Raw genomic sequence first — 6,195 nt, forward strand, 5'->3', positions numbered from 1 at the left:
TTATACGGTACATTCTTCCAATCTGATTCAACAGTCATTTACTATCCTACTTACATCCACAGATATACGTATCCGTTCATCGCAGAATAACCTTTTTCATTCAATTTCATATTTGGATTTTGATTTATCAGAATCCAACAAGTGGCATAATGAAGAAAACATTGGACAAAATAAAATTTGTTAGAAACAAACAAATTAACTATGAGAAATTTTGTTAAGAATCCACGCTAACTGTTCCATCTAACTATTCCTAGCTAACTGATTACATTTTATTTATCGCAGTTTATTTATCGCAATTTAATTATCGCAATTTTATTTATCGTCATTTAATTTATGTATTTATTTTACGCACTTTAAATATCGGGACATGTATACAAGGTTTTGACATATCATATCGACACATCTATATATCACCATAGACACTCTATATGCAGTAACGATCGAGTTCTCTATACAGGGTTGAGGTTGATTCTACAATAATATATATACTTTGAGTTGTGATTGAGTCTGAGACATGTGTACGGGTCACGATACGTATTAAATAATTCGAGTATTATATATTAAACTATATATGAATTGTTGAACTACAGATTGTGGACTCCTAACTATGGACTAATGACATTGGATAATTAAAATGAATTAAAATATTGATTATAACATATGAAACTAAACAAATTCTTCAAGTTTGCCACTTGATTTCATCTTAAACCTCATTTGTATCTTGACGATTACAATCTGCGATCAAACCTTTCATAATTTTTGAAAACACCTCAATCGAGAGGATGAACCAACCGGACTTCATCTACGGAAGAAAAGATCGATGCATATAGCTATGCACCTAAAAACCCTCGAAACCTGAGTAAACGATAAACACGAACCTGTGCTAGCTCCTTTGGCGTTGTTATTATCAAAAATAACTTTACCATCCCTCTCTAAAATAGCCAATTTTGTTACAGCTCCAACAAGACTTTTCATTCAAAACAACCTTATTATAACCTTGATATATATGCGTGCTCATTTATTGTTATCGGAGAACCTTTTATATTCCGCCATACTACCATCAGCGTTTAATCATCTAAAAACACAATTCTTCTAAAACCACCTCGGATTGATAACCGATAATTCAGATATTGTAGCATTAAATGCAGAGGAAACAGAAAAATGGTAAATGGTCTAAACGGCCAAGAGTTTGATGATAAAGAATGGAGTGTTGGGAACACTCGATTAAAAATTTGGTACTGAAAAACGGATTGAGTTAACCATGAAGGAGACCAAAAACAAATACAAGGACCAAATCCTATATTCAAAGAATTCAGGTAATTCTGGATCCGCCGAAATCTTTAGAGAATATCTTGTTCCGAAGTCATGTTAAAATCTTGCGGAAAATTTTTCTTCATCAACCTTCGAACTTAGAAATTCCAAAATATCATCATAAATATCTTCGATATTTCTGAGGATATTTTCATAAATATTCTTGTCCGAAATTATCTACCTTTTCGTGTTTTCAGTATTCCATTATATTGGAAACTTCTGTAAAATCTAAATATAAATTTTGAATGAATTGTGGAGAAGTGTTGGGAATTGAAGCATGGGTTAGTATAATATAATGACGCCCGGCCAACGTGATTATATTACACCAAGTCATGCTGAGTTTCTAATGGAACATGATAAAGGATGACAGATCATACCTTTATCATGAACCATGTTACATAACTCTTTTATTCTACTTAACCTCCAAACATATAAAAAAAAATATTCTTGATGGTTCTATCTTCCGTGATGTTGATAAATTTGAAAATCAAATCGTGCTATCACGTTCCTTCATGCTTAGAACATTATAATCATTCGAAACTCTATATCTACGAATTCTGGACCATTATTCGCTTGACTTAAAGTCGGGAAGAGAAAACAAAAATATGAAACTCCAAAATATAAGGGGGAATATAAATCTCGATAACAATACATAAATTACAAACCGTGTATATCAATGTTTATCGCAACATAAAGACACGGGATAATTAAAAACACTATAACCCCAAGAGTGAAGTAGAAGTAAACAGATTCATCTGGTGGGAGTTGGAATAGAAGAATGATTGTTGCGATAGTCAGAATGAGATTAAGAATCAGAGTTGGATTAAGCATTTTCACAATCATTGAAAGTATGGATCGAGAAAGAAAGTATTGGAGTGGTGAAAATAATTGAACGGAAGAAGTTCATTTATAATGAAAAATCAGACTAAGTAATCGAGATAGATGATCGCATTTAATTTAAGAGATCTTAATTTCCATAAATCCCGAAGAATCAGATCTTATAGATTTCCAAGATTTTCTTTTAAATCCCTTGAATTCCGGAATTCAACCAAGACAACGTTAAAAGTTAAGACAAAACTTTATTTATTCATTTCACTCTTTTGTGATAGCTTCATTCGTACTCTTCAATTAATCGAATTATTTTATCAATATTACTCAATGATGATAAAACTCTAATTATCAACTCATATTCGTCATGAAGACATTTTTAATGTTAGCTATGACAACTCCACTCAAATTTCGGGACGAAATTTCTTTAACGGGTAGGTACTGTGACGACCTGGAAATTTTCGACCAAATTTAAACTTAATTTTTACGTGATTTCAACACAATAAGCAAATACTGTAATATTGAGTCTCAAAAGTTTTAGAATTATATTCATGTAATCATTTACCCTTTCGACTACTCTCGACGATTCACGAACAGTTATGTGTATATAAATATGTATATGTATATATATATATATATATATATATATATATATATATATATATATATATATATATATATATATATATATATATATATATATATATATATATATATATATATATAATATAAATATAGATATGAGTTTATATAATAAATTGAAATAATAAGATACAATTTAATTATCAGAGTTAAATATGTAAAAATATATATACAAGATAAAAAGTTGTTATAAAAATAAATCTAGGATTTCTATTAATAATAATTATTATGTTGTAATAATATAAAAAGTATGAATATTAAATATTCAATGAATATTATCATATAATATAGTAAATACTACATAACTAATAAATTGTAATATTAATATATTAAATGTAATTACAAAGTAAAATATAGTTGTTATAGTAAGATTATTAGTACTTTTATTATTACTATCCATATTAGTAATATTCATATTAATATTCATATTATTGTTATTGTTATAAATATAAGTAAAAGGTTATGAGTATCAAAAATAAGGATAATAAATAATATTATAAGAATTATTGATATTATAATTTTAATCATTGTTAATATTATTATTATCATCTTTATCAATATTATTATTATTATATTTATTAATATCATTATAGTTATTATTATTATTAAGAAATAACACAATCTATTATTAATAATATTAGTATCTTATTATTATTATTTGTATTTTGTTATTTATCAGTATTAGTAATATATTATAGGTAATTAGTATTATTATTGTTACTAATACATTTACAATATTTATAATTTATAAAAACAATTATGAATTAGTTACATGTTTCAATCCAACTGTGTGGATTTATTTTATGGTCTCTAAAATCATACTAATCAGTAATCAATCAAAGGAATCAAACAAATTCGGCTACCAATCAAGATCATCTTTTTATTATTTTATTTTCTTTCTGTACTCGTTTTTGTTTGAGAATAAAATGTCAACATCCTCAATCAACCATCTATGTTCTATCCTATATCTATATTATATGTATATACCATTTGTACAAAAACTCCACCAACCTATTTTCTTGATATATCTTTCTTCTCTCTTTTATTACCTGTAAACTCCCATCACCCATCTAACTTGCAAACTAATATCTCGCGTTTTCTTTCCTGCTCGATCACCATTCCACAAGACCACCACCATTACCATTGTCACCCTCCAAGAATAGTTCTAATGCTACTACTATTTTTTTTTATCGACAACCATCACGAACAACTACTGCAACTTGTTCCTATTTTCGAACGAGATCACAACCCATCACTGTTACTGAAATCACGCAAGTTTCTGTTTTCTCTTGGTACTGCAATCACCATGTAAACTACCACAAGACCCATTAATCAACGCTTTTCTTTTATTGATCGATCTTCATCCATCGTCTACTAACTCACGAACAAACAACCCATTTAAATTGTTTTCTACTCGCTGTTATGATTCGAACAAAGTCTCCAAATAGAACCCACTATATTCTAGTCGAGTAACCACCATCATCTTCACAACCACCATGAAACTATCGACACCTTTAGGAACCACAAACCAACACCCGTTTACTATTACGGTTATGCTACTATATATCCACACCATCTTCTCGCTACCTCTCCTTCTATATATCTTTCTCTATCTCTCGTGTTTAAACACGGCTCGAACAAAGAAGCTATCACCACCGTGACCCCACTTTACAACCTCAATAACCGCCATCATTTAATGTTAAATGCTACCAACCATCACTACCATCGCGTTTCTGTTGCAAACAAAACCACAAGTATTTTTACTACGGATCATTTCTGCAGCTACTACGCTTGTTTCTCCTTCCTGTGTAACGCAGTGACAAATAACTGCCTATAACATCTAACCATCAAACAAACCCACCTGCCCAACTGCTTAAATAATTGTTGTTGCTGCTATCCGCTATATTATAACTCACTTTTCTGTTTCAATTCTTAAACAAACCAAACTACCTGTTACTCGCAACCTTCCTCGCTTGTTTCTTTCTTTAATCAAATATGTTATCATTTTAAAACAACTAAAATGGTGTTTTCTTTTATGGTCGACATCTTTCTTTACTTTTTGACAAATTCATGTCGTGGTAGGCCAAAGGAGATGACAACTACTTGCACCCTTTTTCAGTTCTTTTGTGACTGTCGACTTGCAAGTGGCAAGGAAGAAGCCAATTAAATGACAAATTGAAGGGCCTAGTGAGTATAATATATCGGTTAGTATCATGTGTATTTGTTCCTTTTCAAACTTGCCACTCAACAGAAAACGCAAAAAGAAACCCCACTTGTGATTAATTAATACGACGGCTAAGCTTCTATCAAATCCTTTAAACGATCTGTGTACTTACATTCTATGGTTGGGCCGAGTTCTAATTGCATCTTGGACCATGTATTAATAGCACTTGGGCTACCATGTTTCTTCTTCTATTTTGGGCCGTATATAATATGGAACTATCGGGCCAAGAACAAACATAAATAAAACCCACTTATTTCATACGGGGTACCATGTAACTGCCGCAACCTTCTCGTATTCGAATTTTTTCTTGCTACTTACTTCTTGTTACAGCCATGAACTGTTATTGTTGCTGTAACAACCTTCTCCTCGAATCAATTATTGTTTCTACCATTAGGTTTTTTTTTCTTTCGATGAACCAAGAACTCCACCTTTCAACTATTAGCTGCTATCCACTTCGGTATTATTGTCTTCGTTTCTGTTATAACAAAGAGAGTGATTTTATGAAGAATATCGCGAGAATGATGATAAAGATCATAAAGATGGTGATGTTATGAGGATGATAAAACCACGTGTTATATACTAATTAAATAAAAGTGCGAGATAAATTCAGGAAGTAACAAATGGATCAATGGTTGGGTGTGTCGTGTTTAAGCTAGAGGTCTGGGGTTCAAACCTGGGCTCTGCCAATAATGTTTTTAAGAGAGCTTATTTAATCTCTTTAAGGTAGTATTACTTTTCTTATTGTTATTATTATTACTTTTATTTACATTATTATTATTGTTATTATTATTATTATTATTATTATTATTATTATTATTATTATTATTATTATTATTATTATTATTATTATTATTATTATTATTATTATTATTAGGAATATAAGTATTAATATTACCATTATTATTAACTAAAATTTTCATGTTATTAAGATTAACATCGTTAGTTAAATTATTATTTAGTATTATTATTACTCATTATTAATATTAGGTATTATTATCAATATTATTTTTTTTTCATTATAAAAATAAAATAACTTATTATTATTATTATTAAATCATTCTATTATTAGTATTCATTATTAATAAATTTATTATTATTATTATTAGTAAATCCTTATTTTCAAAACTATCATATTAACGAATAACTATATGTAACATATAATTAAAGATATAATATAAGTATACGTTTTT

The sequence above is a fragment of the Rutidosis leptorrhynchoides genome, chromosome 8, assembly GCF_046630445.1.
Source record: "Rutidosis leptorrhynchoides isolate AG116_Rl617_1_P2 chromosome 8, CSIRO_AGI_Rlap_v1, whole genome shotgun sequence".
In the NCBI taxonomy this organism is placed as follows: Eukaryota; Viridiplantae; Streptophyta; class Magnoliopsida; order Asterales; family Asteraceae; genus Rutidosis; species Rutidosis leptorrhynchoides.